Source organism: Callithrix jacchus, chromosome 4, assembly GCF_049354715.1.
Source record: "Callithrix jacchus isolate 240 chromosome 4, calJac240_pri, whole genome shotgun sequence".
Classification (NCBI taxonomy): Eukaryota; Metazoa; Chordata; class Mammalia; order Primates; family Cebidae; genus Callithrix; species Callithrix jacchus.
This window is the reverse complement of record NC_133505.1, coordinates 90,079,726-90,099,841: the sequence shown is the minus strand read 5'-3', so window position 1 is coordinate 90,099,841 and position 20,116 is coordinate 90,079,726. Positions and strand designations below refer to the sequence as shown.

Genomic DNA, 20,116 nt, shown 5'->3' with positions numbered 1-20,116 from the left:
GAATGTGAACAAGTAACACTGGTTATCATCAGAAATAGTGAAGACTATGCAGCGTAACTACAGAGCTGTCCTCTGTAGTAAATTCCCTCATCTCTTCAGACTTCCCTCCTCTACACATGTGTGTTTTGTCCTTCATACCACTCGAAAGGAAGATAGCATGGTAGTTTTACTTGCACCAATGGAGTGACAGTGAACACTACTACTGAGACAGCCTTCCATCCATTTCTGTCTTCTCCAAGGCTGATGAGTTTCCTTTAATAGATAATATAATTGTTATGTGTAGCCCTTAACAGGTCTGCAGCATTATTATAGTGGAGTTAATGAGTATCTTTTTATTGTCTCTAATGGGAAACAACTACTTGCCTTCAGTATGATTCTTACGTAGCAGAAAGCGTATGGACAGAATACTTGTGCACATCCAGTTGTCTGAGATTCAGCAAATTATTAGGCATCTCTGAGTTTCATTCCCTCATTTGTAACACAGAGAAAATAAGAGTCTATTATGAAGAATTATTATACAGATTGAATAAAATGTTATTTGGTTATATGAAATGTTAATTATAGTTATACTCTGATAAATATTGAGTGATTAATATATGGTTATTCAGTTTCTTTCCATTGGTAAAACAAACAACCATGTTCCTTCCCATCCATGGGGGAAAATGAGAAGAAAGGGAAGGGAAGAGTTTATTCCCTTTAAGGACAACTTATTCCTATGCTTTAAGGATGTTGTAATTCTTCTGCACTGGCAGCCTGAATGTACATTGAAAATATTGAAACTCCTGCACCCAACATGCATTGAGAAGATGAACTTCAGGAAATAAAAAAATGCTAAATATTGTCATTATAGGAAACTATGGTAGTAGGAATGCTAGTAGAGTTACCAACTAAACACTGGAGTATAATCAAATCTCTGTTCCATGACGAAGCTAAACATGACCATTTAGTACATTTGTGCCAAATATGAATCATGAGATAGGTGTTTATTTACCAGGGTATTTCCAAGTTACAGAAAGCAAAAAATGTTCCCACATAGATAGAGATTCAACTTCTCTCACTTCCTACTTTGATAAGATATTTAACATTTCTTTATAAAAGTCCTTATGGACTATTTCAGATTTTCCATGGATTTTTAAATCCTTTTTAATTAAAACAAAATTCACCAGAAATAATGAAGTGGGAAGCAAAAAAAATTTTTTTTTCATTACATAATAATTTTTAGAGTCTATTCTCTAGGATGGATTATTATATGCAATCAAGATTTTACACATCCATAACTGCTATTCACATCCTATTTGGGCATAACTGTCATATTAAAAAATTAATTCATTTTATTTGTCAATTTGTTTTTAAGAGTATTTATCTCAAGCTACTTTTCCATGGGGTAAAAGTCTGAGATTTCTTCAGAGACAACTCCTCAATACCGAATTTCTATTGTCAGTTTTTACTTTTAGTAAAAAAAAGTAAAAAATATTTTACTTTCATACTTTTAATAAAGTATAAAAGTATTTAAAAATATTTTACTTTAAATAAAGTAAAAGTATTTTTTACTTTATTTAATGCAATATATACTTGTATTTAATGTGGCACTTTTTGCTGCATTAAATATGCATAGCTTATTGTCAGACTCAGAGACCAGAAAGGATACATATCATTCCCCCAAAAGACTGTGGCCAGCACCTGACCAAGAGTGGCTAATTGCAGCAAGCTAAGAAGCAGCAGGCAGAGCACACCCATGCTGCAGTGGCCAGCTCAGCCTTAGCCCAGTGTGACTCTTAATAGGTGGTCACAGTCGTCCTGGAAATGACTTCCCATGACCTGCTATTGACCACAATACACAGAATCAGATAAATGATCAGAGCTGATGACTCAGCCCAGCAGGACCAGGCTTAGCCTAGGCAGCTATATTCAAGCAGATACTGGAAGAGGAAAAACGTAACAAAATAGCACCATCAAAGTTCACTTCCTTCTATGCCAGCGTGGTTCAATGTTCATGGGCCAGACAGAACGGTGCCCACACTCTGTATCACAGACATATTATGAAGAGTTTATCAGGCTTTTATGAAGGTTAAATAATTTTCAAAACTTTATGAACTTTAACAGTAGATGCGCCAGTTTGCTTATTGTTGTTAATCCTGAAAATGTGAAAAAAATCTGAAAAAGAAGCATCTTTTTTTTTAACAAATGAATCCCTACACTGTTCGTGATTCATTTTGTTTTCTATATTCCAGCTGTGAACCACACTAAAGCAGCAACCACAGTCAGTGAAAATATGATAGTACATACTGAACATTATTTTAATTTCATGGCAAAGCAAAAACAGCCATAGAGCTACAATCAAATCCCATTACACTGTTAATTTGTGACAAAACTATTTATCTAAAAAATTTTAAATTTCATGTGCGTTAGCCATTGTTAAGATTTCAAAAATTTTAATTTCTCAATGTTTATGTTTGCCTATTTCCTAAACATTTCTTATGAATTACCACTCTAATAACCAAGAAAAGTATAAACTTTACAGTTTTCCAGGTTCAATGAGAACACCTTGGAGAGCTAGCCAGGGTACAAAGGAGATGGATGTCCCTAATTCCAAAAACATCAGTTGAATGCTTAAGATCTGCAGAACTCCATCTGGGCTTTCTAGAGAGACAGGTGTAAACTGGTTTCTTCACTTGAAGGAATTTGTGTTTAGTGATGAAAACAAGGCAACAGATAAATAATGCCAGTTTAAAGCTGATTATGTCAAAAGCCACAGGAGTTACTATGCTCTTGCATATGCAAAATGCTCTTGAATCAAAGGTGACCAGAGATCTAAAAGGCTCTGCCCTGCCGAGAGCTCTGACTTCACTAATTCCAGAGTCTCCCAAGATGTGGAAAAATATTTCGAATTAATGTGGAGGTGTTAGAGAGTATCTTTAAATTGCTCATTTAACTCACATGTTCTTATGGATCCCATGTGACACTAAACAATTGTGTTATGCATGTTTCTGGATCAATTTTAGTGACCTCTGATAGACTGGCAAAAATAACTGGGAAAATCTGTCACACGACAGGATGGTTGGAAAACACTGCTGTAATGACCTTTAACTGCTAGAACAGAGGCTAGTCTACTTACAAACTAAATGGAGAACCAAGGAAATGACCTGTGTGATTCAGGCAAAAATGCACTTCTGCTGAAACTATGTGAATAGATTAGAGACATCTGATTTATCTGCATGACTGGTAAAGCAGTGGTAATTTGAATTGTTTAGGTGATTGGTAAAGTTGTAGTAAGCCAAGGGATGATCCACATTTCTGCAGTTAACAGTGGAGGAAAGCACAGTAGCATTACAGTTGTCATTCTTTTATTCATTCAACATATAGTTGTCAAGTATCTATTATGTGGTGGTGTGCTAGTAAAGGTTTAAAAACTGACTGGTTGTAAGTGGAAGGGAACCCTGATTTGTAGTATTTTCCCATTTTCAAAGTGTTAATAGATCCTCCATGAGCAATTTCAAGCTACCAACATTAATTCACTGAACATAGAATTGAGAGGAGATATACCTAGCACAGTTATTCAGTATTTCCACCTATAGATACAATAACCATAAAACCATAGACAATAAAATGTAGTAATTAAGAAGTAATGACTTTTTGGCACTTACTACCTCTGTTTTAAATATAATTTATTTAATTGTAAGTTGCTATTGTTTAATTTTTAATAATGGCTATTTGACAACCAGCTTACAGTATTTTTGAAGCCAGCACACACAGGCTCCAGCACAGCACTGCTGTTAGCTGTAAGACACTATGTGCTTCAGGCAGGTGACCTTGATGTGAGATGCATTTCCTGTCCTAATAAAGAGTGCAGTCTAATGAGCCAGACAGATTAAAAACAAAGATTATTTAATTTGCAATAGCTGCAGATATTATAAAAGGGAAATAATGGGAAACCCAGCCTTTTGTTGGGGCATGAGCTTGAGGAAGTGTTAGGGAAGATGACATCCCTTAGGGAGTGAGTAACTTAACACTCACTGATTAAACTGAGGCTTGGAGGATGAGTAAGAAGCTAAGGCCAAGGCTGAGTCCAAGACTAAGAAAAATGAAAAAAAGCATTCCAGAGGAGGGAAGACCTGACCCAATAATCCTGTGTATGGATAATAGTGACTGAGAGAGAGCAGCAAGCTAGCTGATACGGTTAACGGGAAGACCATAACCTCTTACATCCTCTTTGGCATTTGATTCTTTCCTAAGATAATGGGCAAGCATTGCAAGATGTAAATAATAATAAGCAGTTGACAAGTTTATATTCATGTGTAAGAGTACTTGGTCCACTGGGGGAAGAATGGAACAACTGTGAAAATAGAACTTTATTAGGAAGTTATTGCAGTATCTCAGATGCAAGAGTATAGTGGCTTCGATTAAGATGTTGTCAATGGAGAACAAGAAATAAATGAAAGATCTGTTTTGAAGACAGGGCTAAAAGACTAGTCATGGAAAAGAAAACTCATGGTCACCAATATCCATGTTTCTTCCCCTTTTCTTAGGCACATAACTAAACTACATTTTCCTGCCTTCTTTGAAGTTAGGTAGGGCCATGTGACTGAGTTCTAACCAGTGATGTATTTGTATGAATGTTATGCCCAACACTTCCAGACAAGTTCCATAAAAATTTCCTACATGCAATCCCTTCATTCTTTTATTCCTTCCACAGTAAACTTGGAGGCCGCATACTGAACATGGCTCATCCACAGTGTGGAAGAAGCCTTGGATCCTGAACCACTGTTCTGAGAACCAGCCAATTTATAGAGGAGAGCTACATAAGCAATAAGTCAATTTTATTGTGTTAAGCCACAAAGATTTCTGTGGGGTCAGGGTAAAGGATTAGTTCTGAGATTTCTCTTGGCTTATAGGCAGCTTCCATCCCATTGCTTACTCATGTGACCTCATGTTTGCATGTGGAGAAAGGGTGAGCGATCTCTCTGGTGATGCATCTTGTAAGGGCACTAATCCCATGATGAGGGCCCCACCCTCATGACCCCATCTAGCCCTAATTATCTTCCAGAGGCCCCATTTCCACACATCACATTCGTTGTTACGGCTTTAACGTATGAATCTGAAAGAAACATAAATATTCTATTTATAACAACAGCCAACTAAAGTTCTTGGAGAAGGCAATCAACTATGCTGAAAGCTGAGAAGTAGTTAAAAAAGACGAGTACTGAAATTGCTCATAGGATTTAACAGCACAGGGTCACTGAAAACCATAGTAAAAGCAACTTTAGTAAAGTAGTAGGAATGGAAACCAATTTAGACTTTATTAGGAAACAAATAGTGGATGATGTGGAGAAGTTTGGCTGTGAGAAGAGAGAGGAAATGTACCTGGAGTGGTTATGGAACTCATGGAGGATTTTTGGTTTTGGTTATTTTTTACATAGTATATAATGTTTCAACACTCCAGTAGTGAGGAAAAGATAGGAAACATGGCATTTCCCTGAGAATATGCCTAAAAGCCAATGAACATGAACATTTTCTATGAGTAAGCTGAGCAGAATGTCTTACCCTAGACAAAGCCCAAGAAAAAAATCATAAATTGCTTAAGCATTTTGCAAGGGAATGAGACTCCTGAAAAAATTGCTAGAGGATCTGTTGCTTTTCAAAGAACATTTTCCTTAAGACATTTTGTGATGTTTAGTCACATTTGAACTTTTCAGGAAAAGTTGTTGCTGGAAATCATAAAGCACTAGTCAGGGGTAAACTTAGATGTGCTCTCAGTCCCTGAGTAACTGCAGTATAAGACATCATCCTGATTGGTTGTACTCCCTCTTGGATTTCTGTTTTGTTTTGGTTTGGTTTCATGGGGCCAACTTAAAATCTAAATTTATATTTCTTCTCATCAAAATTGCTATCTATGCCCAGTAGTCCAATGAGAATACTTTAAAAATTACTTTTAAGAGAACCTGTGGTTGTAGACCATAGGAGTTCAGGACAGTATTAAGTCAAAGGAATTTTTGTATCCATAAAAGATGGTTTGCTAAAGGCCTGATGGTACACCACAAGAAAGAAAGCAGCATGTTATACCACATTCATTTTATTAGATTAGATATTAGCATCGCTTCTGGCTCATCCCTTTAAATCTCTCCCCCACCATATATTAAGAGTAGTCAAATTCTGTGTCATAATCTCACCTTTTTTGCCTTCACTATCATGACCCCAGTTCAGGCTTCCACTCCCTCTCACCTGACTAGATTCTATGTCCTGAATTGTTACCTAATATAGAAAACATTCTGAGAATTGTGTGCATGACAGGGTACTTAGTGTTGTTTACCATGAAAGCCCTACTTCTCTGAGTAGCTTAAAATCTTTGCCAAACTCCTTCAACAAATCTGTTGTAAGACACCATGTCTTCAGATTAATTATTTGCACAACAATGTTAGGAGGTATACCAGTGGTATGTGTTTGCTGTCTATACATTTTTTTAAACTTAATTGAGGAAAACCAGATCTGCTATTGAAGGAGCTTCTGGCTGACAATTTCAGGCATGAGAAACTGCTGCAGCAAAAGTTAAGAAATGTAACTAACACTTGAAGTCATATCAACAAGAAGGTAGTCATAACTCAATACAATAATTTTTTCTTTGAAAAATAACCTGAATTATTGATCCTTGATATTGCTAGGATTACTACATTTAAGACTATGCAATTTACAAAGCTCAACTTCAAGAATTGCTACCCTCCATTTTCTGATACTGTCAATGAGGTTATATTCACTGTTCTTTTGATCTATAACAGATCACACAAACTTTGTGCTTAAAACAAAGAAAGATTCTCTCTCTGTGGGTTAGCTGGGCTGAGACAGGTGATTCTTCTGCTCCATATGGTGTTGAGGCTGCTCATGCTGCTGCATAAATTTGGAAGCTCATCTGCATTGGAGCAACCATCTGCCCCACTAATATCTCCAAGGACGTTGGTGCTGCTTATTGGGTGGGGTGCTTCATTATTTCTCCATTTGCCCTCTCTCTCTAAATGGTTTCCCATTATTCATTAAGAAGTTCAAACTTCTTACAAGATAGCAGGCATTCAAGTGAGAAAAAGGAAAAGCCATCTGGACTCTTAAGGTCCAGAAATAGCACAGAGTCACTTTTGCTGCATTGTATTGGTCAAGGCCAGCCCAGATGCAGGAGGAGAGAGAAGAGTCTTCACTTCTTTAAAGGCGGAGTGTCACGTGTGAACAGGCATAAGAGAGATACAAAGCTGGTGGCCTTCTTTGTAGATAGTCTACTATATCTACTATTAGACTTTAAGCTTATAAAACTCCAGTTAATTCTTCTTCCACTAGGCATGAATATTTTAGTGATTTAATAAAGAGAATGAGACCAAATTCTACCTGAAAATGGATTATCTATCATGGCTCAATGAAGAGAAAACTTGCTATATATCCTTTGACTTGATAAGAGATGTTCAGCCATCATGAGATTGTCACTGAAGTCCTCTCAATGCCCATCCATTTGTTAAAAGCATGAAACCTTCCTTTGCTGTGCTGGGCCATAAGCAAAGCGTTGTTTTATAAGCCTTTTGAATTAAGTGGTTTTTTTTTTTTTTACAGTAAGCCATAGCACCAACAAATATAAATATTCTGTTATCTTTAAGGCATAGTCAACTGGAAAATTATATGAGTCTGTTATTCTAAAACATTGTATAAATATTACTCACGATTGCTGTCCAAATTCAAACTCAGATATTTTAGATAATGCCTTTTATTTACTGCATACTTTTAGTTTGACTTCAAACAATTGGAAATATTTTAAAGACAGAGAGTTATCTTATGCAATAAAGAATGGACATTGTGTCAATATCTCCTGTAGGGAAGAAAAACAGATTAGATTAGTTTCTATGTCATTTTCTCATGACTGGATTTTTTTTTTCCAGAATATCACAAGACTTAGCCAAGTCTGTAACAATTAAGGAAAATGTTTGAGTGTAAGAATTTCTATCAGCGCTTGGGATTTTAAAGGCATCTGAGAAGTTAGGATGGGTTTTGAAAGACACAAGGACTAAACACTTTCACAATTAACTCAGTGGAATTTGGGTGATTAAAAAAGAGGATTTTGTGTAGGGAGGAAGTGGACTCTTCCTACACTTCTTTCCTACACCATACAAAAATCATGGAATAATCCAGCTCCTGCAGACAATATGGTTACAAATTATTGAAAATCTACTCTGAACCAACTGCTCTACTGAGTCCCTTATACATGTGATCTCTCAGTAATTCACGGCTATTCCTCCATTTTACAGATAAAGAAATTAAGGGTCAATGAGGTTAATTGTCATGCCTGACCACCTTCTAGCAAGAGTCAAAGCTCAGATTTGACTCGTGTTCCTAACTCAATCCAGAGCTGCTTACATTGTTCTGTTCTGCCCTCCAAACCACAAATGAATCAAAGTCACAGTAATAAGGTTTCCTGCAAGTATCTCTTATTTTCAGTCTCACTTCTCAGTCTTTTAGATTATCTCATTTCAAATGTTTGTTCAGACTCATTTTCTTTACTCTTCTTCTTCCTTGAACTCCTTTGAGTTCAAAGGAGGCTCTCAAAGAGAGCCAGGTGTACAGGGAAAAATGTGCTTTTCCAAAATTTCTGATTTCTGGGATGGATGTTGTGGTTCTTCCTCAAAACTGTTGTCTTTAGCATTGTGAAATTTGGAGCTCGAGGGTGCTAGAGATTTCAACATTTGAGGTGTAACCTATGTTTTTAATAAATTTTTCACATAAGAACTTCGGAATGACTGAAGGAGTAACCTAAACATGTAACCCAGAAGACCAAGTGCCAAGTTCTTTGAATACGGCTGGGAAATTGCTGACAAGGATTTTCAAGCAGTTTTCATGTCAGATAACTAAGTCTTCAGAGGTTCCTCCCCTAAAAACAAGTTGCAACAGGCCTCAAGGTCTAATGGAAAGCACCCTAAGGTTATTTCACTGGTCACTAATCCTACAAGGTTGCTTCCTTCTTGTTAAGTTCTTATGAAATGAAGTAAGCTTGTAATGACACTGGTTGGACCATAAATTTCGCTTTATTACAGTCCCACCCACAGTAATTCCTCCTATTCAGCCCTCACCATATACACCTAATGACTTTTTCTATTTGGGTGTTGTGAGTGTTTCAATTTTTCAGAAAGGTACATAATAAGATGGGGCCTCTGACAACATTGCTATAGCTAGGTCTCGATAATGGCCTTCTACCTCTGGGTACAACTTTTGAAGGCCATTCTGAGGACATTGCCTGGCACCTAAGAAGGGGAGAATGGGAATGAAAAGTAAAACTGAGTACCATGATGCCTTCAAGAAAAATTAAAGCCATATCTGAAATGATATAAAATTGTTTCTGAAGGATCAAGTGAAACTACCATTCAACCAGATCATTTATAAGCACAAATGGTTTATATTTCATACATATTATATATCTCACATAACTATAAGTATTGGTTTCATCTAATAACTTGAAGTGTGTTTTCCCATGAAAATTTACTAGATTTCTTTCTGAACTCCTTACAGGGATACTAGCTGACTGCTGTAAACCTAAAGATCTTTTCCAACCAAAAGTTTATATGAAGTTAGGAAGAGTATGTTTCTGCCCAAGTTCAAGACCAGTGCTGCTGGGAAATCAGGACTGTGTATTAAGTTCAGACTCAAGGGTATATGACTGAGGGTGAAGGAGACAATTGTGTTTAGCTTACCTGGACCAATGAAATATTGTTTCTTTTCCTAAATCTACACAGTCATAACGTGCTGTTTGCAGTCCTGATCCCGCCCTAGAACCAGTGTTTCCTAGCCCCTCTTCCCAAAAGTCAAGTTTCCTGCCCTGTTGGCCCCCAATCCTGGTAACTTCATGATAATTTCCTCTAATCACCTTTGCTCCTGGGCCCCATGTGTGCCAGAGTGAGCCCTTCCTGAATGCTAGCATTGATATATTCGATAAACAACAGTGCCTGACTTGAAAAGGCAGGATCTTCATTGAATCCTGCAGAAAACAGGAGCAAACCGCAGTCACTGCTTCATATGCCATTATGTATTAGGTAGGTTGATGCAAAAGTAATTGCAGTTTTTGCCATTAAAAGTTTTAATGCACTAACCTCATTATTTTCCTCTAATAATGATGATAATGGTTATGTATTGTTTTTATGGTATGTGTTCTAGTTTTCATTACATCTTGTTTTGTTTTTGATTTTATAGAATGCTGTCATTATTCTCACTTCACAAATGAAAACCCAAAGCTTAGTAGCATGTCCAAGATTACATAACTAGTAAGTACAAGACCTGAACCCAGCTCCTCTAACTGAAACCCTTGTGTTTTTCTCCCTGACAAAAACAATGTAATGAGCAGAATGAGACAAACATTTCTAAGGAATATGTCCATAGTCACCAATTATTAATTTAACTGAAACCTCTATAAAGTGGTTGAACACTGACTAGTAACATTTTATAGTGGTCTTTATAAATAATTCTCTTCACTGATAATAAAAATAAACCTATGAAAGATTTCAGAAAGATGAAGCAAGTTGTGGGAATACCAATTTTAATGTTGACACAAAAACTGAAATACTTGCTCATGCTTTTGCTCAACTGGTGTTTAAGCAAATTGAATTAAATATTCATGTTTGATTCAGTAGTGATTTTTGAAACTTTTTCTATTCTTATATGAAAGTCTTAGCTCTGTACTATTATAATATATCAAGGTTGGTCACCAAATGCATAAATAGTGAGTACAGCTGTAGAATTTAATAAAACCAAAGGTTTGAGCTAACAAATGAAAAATTACATATTATTGGAAACTTGTGCTCAAAGTTGAAACTTGAAGGAAATATTTTAGCACTATCACAATATTACATTGCAGCCATTATTTATCTCCTCTGAAATGACTTCAGGGAAGTACTCGCAAAGCCCTATTTACTTCAGCCAGGAAGTAAGGCAGTGGTCAGAGAGTGAATGAAGTCATGGAAAGCTGACAATGCCTCTATTGTAAGAGCACCTTAGAGTATTCTTTGACATTGACCAAATGAGGAATAAGTGTTGGGAAGTTTTAATTTCATCTTAACAAGTCGGTAGGGCCAGATGAATAATATACAATTAGCCTTTACTTCAATTCTTTTTTTTTTTTTTCTTTAATCAAAAAGCATCAACTTTAATGCACCCGGAACAAAGGAGTGTCTTTTAGAGGTTACCAAGATTTTGAAAAGCAGTTTTACATCTTTTAAAAAGTTTCTTAAGTAAATAGCATGTTTTTGGCCCATAAGTAGATACTATATACATTTTCATGAATGCTATGTATTGAATACATGGATGCATAATTTACATATTCACCTTTCAATTTTTCCAAAAAACTTCAAGAATCCCTAAGCAACCTGTGTGTTACAATTGTTACTTTGAACTTTAGAACAAAGGAGAGACTGTAAAACCAGTTTATAAAAAGTATTATGAGATACCACAACTGGCATTTTTATGACCTTATTAAACTACATTCAAGTGGCATAAATTATATGTAATGAAAGTGAAAAGGATCTCTGACCCAATTTTAATATTGGGTGGATGCTTATTAGTTTGAGTTTTTTTCTGAATAGAAACCTTTTTTCAAACTTCAGCAGTTGATATTATGTGGAAGTCATAAATGTCATATTACATTAAACTATTTTGGTTCATAGAATAGAACAGCCATTAAGTTACTGGAGAGTAATGAGTAGGTCTTCTCACAAAGTAAAGCCAAAGGTGTTAATTTAGATTTGAAACATTCCACCTCATTATAAAAGCCAAATTAATTTGCCATGTGTAGAAGCAGCAAAAACCAATATTTAAAATGTGAAAGGCCTCCTTTTTGTTGGGGAGTGATAGAAAAGGGAATTACAAAGTTTCTATTCCTAAAGAGTGGGCAAACTGGTCCCTCTGAGGTTAATTATGATTAAGTCTTCAGGAGCCTCTTCCTGGAAATTTCTATTCAAGAAATTGAATTGATAGAATTAAATATTAAAAATAAAAGGAAGTCTGGGCATTTAGATAATTCTAGGTTGAAATTCTGTAAACTTAAACATGTGTAAAGTTGATTTATTGCCCTCATTTATATAACTTATTAACGAAGATTAAATAAATAAATGTAAAGATTTTGTTTCACATTAATTACAAATTTTGAAAAAGGTAAGAGAAGAAAACACATTAATTTGGCATACTACAGAACAAAGTGTAGAGCATCCTGACTTTCAAGTGTCTGTTTATTAAAAGCCAGACCAAATGAAGAATATTTGAAAACCCAAATAAATGAACATATTTCATAAGAACCCTAGAAACAACACCCTTTTCAAACCTAGACAACAAATTGAACAAAAATGGTAAAGTGATAAGAAGAATAATGTTGGTTTGTCATTTTTGAAGTATAAAAAAGTGCAAAAACCAATTAATGAAAGAAAAATTCTAGTTTGTGGTAGTAACTTTGCCCAGAGTTAGACAAAAATACCAGTCATGATGTCTACAGAATCAACTATGCAGAATGGTCACATGAAGGACCATGAAATAAAGTTGCTCTGTTCAGCATAGCCAGCTACTGAAATTTTACCAAAGACACCACAAGGATTTCTGGGAACTCCTCTACATTCTCTAGCAAGAAAAACAGGCAGTGGGCAGTGATAGAACTTCCTAGAAAACATCGGGAAGTGACATCATGCAAAATCATTTAAATTTAGAGTAAAAATGCTTTCTAGCTCAGGAAGTGTTTTTATATCCTCACAGCAACCACCCTGTATGACTATTTATATACATTTTCCATGTTATGACACAGGTTCAGAAAAGTTAGATCACTTGCCTAAGTTCACTCAGCTAGTTAATGCCTGAACCATTTACAGATTATCTTGCTGTCTGGCCAATGGCCTTCTCATTTCTATTTAAGTGGTTTCACCAAGAGTATATTATGATTCATGATTTATTGTAAAAACATATAATTTACTAATGAAAACGTTTTATTAAAAAGGTTCTCCTTAATGATATTTAGAAAAAATACTTAGGCCCTAATATCTAGGTCTAGATAAATAATAACCATAACCAACATTTATATGTTGTTTTGTTGTTTGTTAACTGTTTCAATACATATTACCTACATTTTAACATGAGATTGCAAGTTCTGTTTGTATACAGCAGTGATTTATTGCTTATTTATTTATTTATAATAATAATTATTATTATTTTGAGACAGAGTCTGTCTCTGTCACCCAGGCTAGAGTTCAGTGGTGCAATCATGGCTCACTACAGACTCCATCTCCCAGGCCCAACCTGATCCTCCCACCTCAACTTCTCCAGTATCTGGGTCTATAGGCCCACACCTCTACACCCAGATAATTTGATGGTATTTTTTGTAGAGGCAGTGTTTCACCATGTTGCCCAGGCTGGTCTCAAACTCCTGAACTCAAGCTACTGCCCACCTCAGCCTCTGAGAGTGCTTGGATTACAGGGATGAGCCACTACACCTGGCCCACACTGTGATGATTTTCCAGATAACATATAGGTCTCCCTAATTTCTACTTTAACCTAATCACATATCCAGACTCCTCACCCTTTTCTAGATGGGCTCCTTTGTTCACCTTTTAAGATGTGGTTTTAGGACCAGACATGGTGGCTCACGCCTGTAATTCCAACACTTGGAGAGGCTGAAGAAGGAGGATACTTAGGCTCAGGAGCTCTAGACTAACCTGGGCAACATAAGGAGATACTATGTCTACAAAAAAATTAAAAATTAGCTGGGAGTGGTGGCATGCACTTGTAGTTCTACCTCCTCAGGAGACTGAGGTGAGAGGATTACTTGAGCCTGGGAGGTCCTAGCTACAGTCAGCCGTGATTGTGCCACTGTACTCCAACCTGGGCAAGTGAGCAAGACCCTGTCTCAGAAAAATAAAATTAAAATAAAATAAATAAAATATGGTTTAAGATATAGGAAGAATATTCCAAGGCAGTCTGAGCAGAATTGAAACAAAGTGAGAAGACAGACAGAGTGGGTTGATCAGATCCAGAGACAGCAGATAGAGGAAGTTTCTTGTAGTGTTGGTAACAAATTACCACAAACTGGCTGGTTTAAAACAACAGAAATTTATTCTTTCATAGTTCTGGGGAAATCTGAAATGAGTGTGTCAGAAGAGTTGGTTTTTCTGGATGCTCTCTGAGAAAAATTGTCTTGTATTTCTTCTCTGTCTTCTGTGTGGTAGGCAATCGTTAGAGCTCCTCGTTGCATATGCATTATTCCAATCTTGCTTCCATCTTTAGACTACCTTTTTCTCTGTGCTGCTCTGTATCCTTTTTTTGTCCTTTTAAGGATACTCTCATTGGACTTAGGGCCTACCGTAGTCCAGTATTATCTCATCTCAATCCCTAACTAATTATGGTGGCAATAACCCTATTTCCAAGTATGATCATGTTCTAAGGTTCCAGGTGGACATTCATTTGGAAAGACACTTTTGAATCTACTAAAAGGAAGAAGAGGCTTTGAGAACTCCATGTGTACTTGATGCCTATGATGATTTCCAGGCAGTGGGCAACTTAAAAATAGAAAAACTGGTTATCCCATTTGGTTGAAATGAGAAAACTGAACTAATAAACATTAGACAAAAAAATAAAAAGAAAAAATGGAGATATGTATTCATTTAGCAGAGTGATTATTAGTAGAGCTGGTACAATCCCAAACAAAGAGGGACTTAATGCACAACACTGCAATTTTCAGTGAGGCTCCGATATTCCACTGGAAAGTCACTAGATAGTCACAGAGTATGGAGATGGGCCAAAATGAAACACAGGAAGTGTAGTAACTGAACATATGGAAGCAATGTAGTGATTCTATTAAGAACTGACAGATAAGGCCATAGGGATTGCAAATTCATCTCCTAGATTTCAGTGATATATAAAGAACAGAGACCTAAAACACTGTTCATTTATATGTGATGCTTTTGCCCTCATCTAAATTCCCTGAAGACCTTGGCTAATGGTACAGAATTTCAAGGAGAATTGAATGTGTGATCTCAGAAAATTCAATGAATTTAGGGACTGAAGAAGGGGGAAACTGATGCTCAAGACTCTAATTGATTAAAAGTAGGGCATCAAGCAGTTGAAAATGTTCTGAACAGATCTTGCCAGGAGGATCCATTATAAATTGAAGTCCAGACAATACATAAAGGTGTATTGTCATTCTCACCCATAAAGAATAAGAAAAACAGAAGGTAAATATTCTTACAGAGAATAGCAGAGCTTTAAGATTCATTTTCGTTTTAAGTCTATTTCATTTTGCCAATATATTAATGTTTAGAGGTCTAGCATATAAGGTTATTTATTAATTTTTTTCATTTCCACACACAGTTAACTAACAAGCTTTTTCAAGCTACCATGTCTGTAAAAAAATTTTTTTTTTATTAAAGTTTCTTTTGTTGAAAAAAAGTTGGCAATGGAAGAAAAAAATGAACTCAATAGATGTGTGAGTCTTATGAAAGGTAGCTAGTAGAGGGAGAAAAGAGCTAGTAGATATAACAGAAGTGCTAAGAATCATGGTCTAATGGGAAAATGACTTTTATTGGCCTCTGTACTTCCTCATGATGGAGCTAGCTAAGCTCAAGGTTGCCTTGAGCTTTTCTAGAGAGGTGACATTGCAATAAATGCAAACCATTCAGGCATGGGATGATGGTGAGAAGTGGAGTACAGGCATCAAAATTATCCATTTCCTCTTCAATGGATAATTGATACCTGTGATGCTTTACTTCAAACTGATGTTACACAGCTAGTGTTCTGTGAAAACAACATGACAAATTAGAAATAACTCACAAGAAACAACATGTTCTTAATTTTATTTATAAATGTGACCTGTGACATGTTTGTGTACTTTCTAGCAAAAAAATGATGTAAGAACTCCATCCTTATCCCCAAATGAAAAGTTACTGGAGTACCCCATCCTTCAATGTCTGCTCCTTCAGTGACCATTTCTCATGCCTACGCTGGGACTTGTTCATCAGGAGCATAAGCATCATGCAAATCTAAGGGATACTTCAAGAGTACTCAGGGAAAAAGCTTTTTTCACCCTGAAAAGGAATACAGGTTTGCAATCTTGCTATTTCCAGAAATGAATTCACTCTTTTCTACGTTCAGTAAATATAACCAAGGTGTTGTGGTATTTTTCTTAAAAGTATAAAAGTATATTATTTATGTTTAATAATTTATATTAAATGGCCACCTCCAAGTCTGACCCAAAAGCCAGAAAAGTAGTCTTCTGATCCTTAGAATCTGCCATAGCATTGAAACATATTAAAGATGCAATTGATGCCTCAGAACGTTTGGAAGAATAACAGACTGAAAAACTGTGAACTCAAAGCAAATTTAGTCACTGGCTCAAGAGAGGGAATAAATCAAGAGCAAAGCATATTTGTGTGTTCTGTTAATCTGAGATTTAGTTAGCTGCAGATGGAAAGGTTATTTCCTACTACTTTCTATGCTCTTGAGATGATCACTCAGTGGTCTAAAAATATCCAGCTTCCTGGAATATTCAGCATCTCCAGCATATAAAAGCAAAATGACTACATTTGTTTATTTATTCACTCACTTCGTAATAAACAGTGCAACTCTCATATCTATTGGTTGCAGCAGAGTAAATGAGAAATAACACCTAGCCTTAGAGCTTATTCTTTTGTGTAATCATTCGACACATATTCACTGAGTACCCACCAAGCACCACTTTTGGTTCCTTGTATATGACAGTGAACAAAAGAAAAATCCCTATCATCTTGGAGTGTATATTTCTTTGGAGGACAATAAACAATGGACATATAATAAATATGTCAATTGTACAGTATATTCAAATGAGGTAAGTGCTATTAAGAAAGAAAAGCAGATCAGAGTAAGAGGATCTGGTAGAGTTAGTGCCCAGTGAAGGATTAGGGCAGTGTGAGTTGCAATTTCAGGTCAGAGTAGACTTCATTGTCTAGGGAGATTTGGGCAAACACTTAGAAAAAGTGAGAAAGTTTATCTTGTAGCTACTGAGAGCCTGAGAATTCCAGGCAGAGAAAATAGCCAGCACGAACAACTGAAAGCAGAAGCATGCTTGGTGTGTAGGTTGAAGGGTAGAGTTCAGCTAACTACCCTGTGTATGATTGCCCTTTTCTCCTGAACTATTTTAGATCTATGTGACATTGACTTATTTTAGAATAAAATTCACTTATTTTATATTTTATTGGAAAATATGAAATTAATACAGTATTCTACCACAATCCAAAACCTCTTTTTCTTGAGTTTTAACATATGCATTTTTCAATGCAGTTAGAAAAAAGCAAAATCTGCTTGGCTATTAATAGTAACATACTGTACTTTCTAGTATTCTTTTTAGTAATTTTCTTTATTAGCCATCCAGGTAAACATCTGAGACTCTTTCTTTACATGGCAATGTTCAAGGCATTTGGATTCAACTATAAAAGCAATTCTTCACCCTTAATGTTAACCTAGACAGGAATTGACATCAAAACAGAGTACTCACCACGGCTTTATTAATTAACAGATGCAACTGTAGTCAGGCATTTTTGTTACCCACCAGACAATGAACATTTTACACTCCTGGTGATTTAACGTAAAGCTGATTCATGTTAGAACCCAGTTCCTCTTTCAGCCACATGTAAAGTTATTAACAGTATGTGTGATTCTTCAGTGAAAAGAATATCTTGAGAAAAGAAAATGGATTTGCTAACATATCCATGTTTTTCATGTTGGACCTGTTCCACTGCTGTTTATGAAATACTCAGTTAGTGCTAAGGATGACACTTAAACCTTGAAATTATGGCAAAACAAGCAAGCAGACTATCAAGGAAATATGAAGATTTATTTATTTCAAAGTAAAATTTCCCCACTTTTACCACCAGGGAAACCTCGATCTTGGGCCACTTTTGCACTGTAAAGAAATTTCACAAGAATATGATTACAAGTATCCTGCAAACAAATTAGTCGTTGGTATTCTACTGTTGTCGTTTAGAACTAAAGCAGTGAGAACTGAGAACTTTGCTTTAATATCACATTGTGGCTCAGCAGATGTCTAAACCATAAGGGAAAAATGAATTCCAAGTGTCTGTCATCCACTTTTTCACTACAGAATGGAAGGTAAGAAGGGACATGTCTTTAAAGCAAGAGCTGATGGCTCCCTGCACACACCTGTGTGGAAGGCGGCTCTCACAGGGTGGTGGCACACTCCCAACATCTGCTCCTTTCATTGAATCTAGCTGTAAATTGAAATTCCATTGCCATGTTTTTAGAACCAGTTGAAGTAAGGAGACTGTCAGAAATCCTCTTTAAACTCACCCTTATCCAAACAGGAAACTGACCCTTGACCCCTGGACGTAACAGTACACCAGTGGAAATTTCATTATCCCCGTTTCAGCTGAACTAAGTGAAAATTAATTGTGTAATTATCTGGATGAGCGCATGTGTAAAATTTTACAATGTGCCAGTTAGATTAAGTAACGTGTTAGTGGCATGGTTTAGTGCAGAGTCAAAGCTGTCCTATAAAAATGGAATAAAAAAATCTAGCAAGGTTGGAAGGAAAAAAAAAAAACATATGTCAGAACAAATGCTTAACATGAGAAGGTAAGGTTAGGCTTAATTCTATAACTTGATGAAAATCTTACCCTCCTAAACCATAGGTAAATCTGGTAAGGTTGGAAAGGGTGGGTGGGTGTGTGTGTGTGTGTGTGTGTGTGCACGCGCGGGCGCACGCGCGCGAGAGCACATGCTCTCTGGGACTTTGTATAAAGGACTTCTCCATTTACTCTAATTTTAAAATGAAACTCTTGTTAAAATATTTAACTTGTTCACTATTTTATTTTTTGTATGCAATTTCACTCTACCAACTACATTACAAAGTGTAGGCAGCATTCAGTAGATGGGATTATTTGTTTCAGGTATACTTTGTTTACCTGTTCAGTGAAAGGCTCTGACTTTTATTCTGGATTTATTTCTTCAAATGATAAAATAAATGCTGCATCCTGACTTAAGATTATTTCATTAAAATATTTAGATGAGTATGAACTGATTTTAACAACAAATGCATGGAGATTTTTATTCTGAAGTCTTACTCACTTTGATAAAGATTCTAAAAGACATTTTTCCCCTGAGATTTTGGCCTCATCCTGCCCTCACAAATATTGCATTATGGAGACTATTTCCATTTGAAAATCTCTGGAATATTTAGATAGCAGAATTTCTGTATGGAAAGTACAATTTGGAGAGATGCTTTTTGAAAGCAAGCATCATCTTTAAGCAACATATGAGCAGTGCATTGAGATCTTAGCAGTTCTGATGTCGGATTTCACAATGTCAGTCCTATCTTGGCAAATCCAGATACTAATTTCTATATCTTGCCAATGAAATAGTTCTCCTGTTTTTCTCATTTATTGTACTGTACATTGTCCATTTAAAGGTATACTTGTGATAAAATCTGTTGAGATTTTTCTTCCACCATCCTCCTCAAAAATGAAAGCTCCACTAGACAAAAATAACATTCTCAAAGAAAATGTACTCAAAAGAGTGTTTTAACTTTTTTTAACTTGGCTTACTATAATGCTATCAGATGTTTTTATATTGGGTTACTAGTGCTTTGAGAGCTTGTTAGTAATTTAAGAAGCTATAAAGATTATGTCTATATTTAGTGGAAAATATTCTAGTGTATGTAAGCATGAGAAAAAGAAAGTATCAATGTGATTTACAGAACAGCAGGGCAGTCAAAGGACATTAAAAATAATCGAGATCATTCAAAGGGAAAAGCGAAGGTATTAAACCTACATTTTACCATAGATTAATTATCAGGAAGGCATTGGAACAGGCCTTTTCACTTTAAATAAGATACAATGCCCTCTTCACCAATTTGAAAGTGTCAGGAGTTGGGGGGTGAGGGGCAGTCGTTTGTCAAACCTTAGAGAACAAAATGGATACCAGGAGGTGACCTTGCAGACTCCTCGGAGTGTGCAGCCCCCCAGATTCCAGAGCAACACTGTGATTGAGAATGTATCACATCAGGCCTGACTAGTCCCTTCTTGGAAGCAACTGTATTGACTATGTTTTCTAAAGCCAGGCCTCTAAGTTTCTCTGTGCCTTTCAG

The 20,116-nt window shown here is 36.1% G+C and overlaps 1 protein-coding gene across 4 annotated transcripts in view; it reads left to right on the top strand.

The window, feature by feature from the left end:
- The window catches only part of TBX18 (T-box transcription factor 18), a 312,102-nt gene that overhangs the window by 279,797 nt on the left and 12,189 nt on the right, over window positions 1-20,116 (top strand). For 2 of the 4 annotated variants that reach the window (XR_013534862.1, XR_013534861.1), the window contains exons 9-10: window positions 10,207-10,277; window positions 17,889-18,123. The gene's annotated coding sequence lies outside the window, so the exon portion shown is untranslated. The remainder of the gene's footprint in view (window positions 1-10,206; window positions 10,278-17,888; window positions 18,124-20,116) is intronic. The other 2 variants (XR_013534860.1, XR_013534859.1) reach the window with 1 other exon arrangement.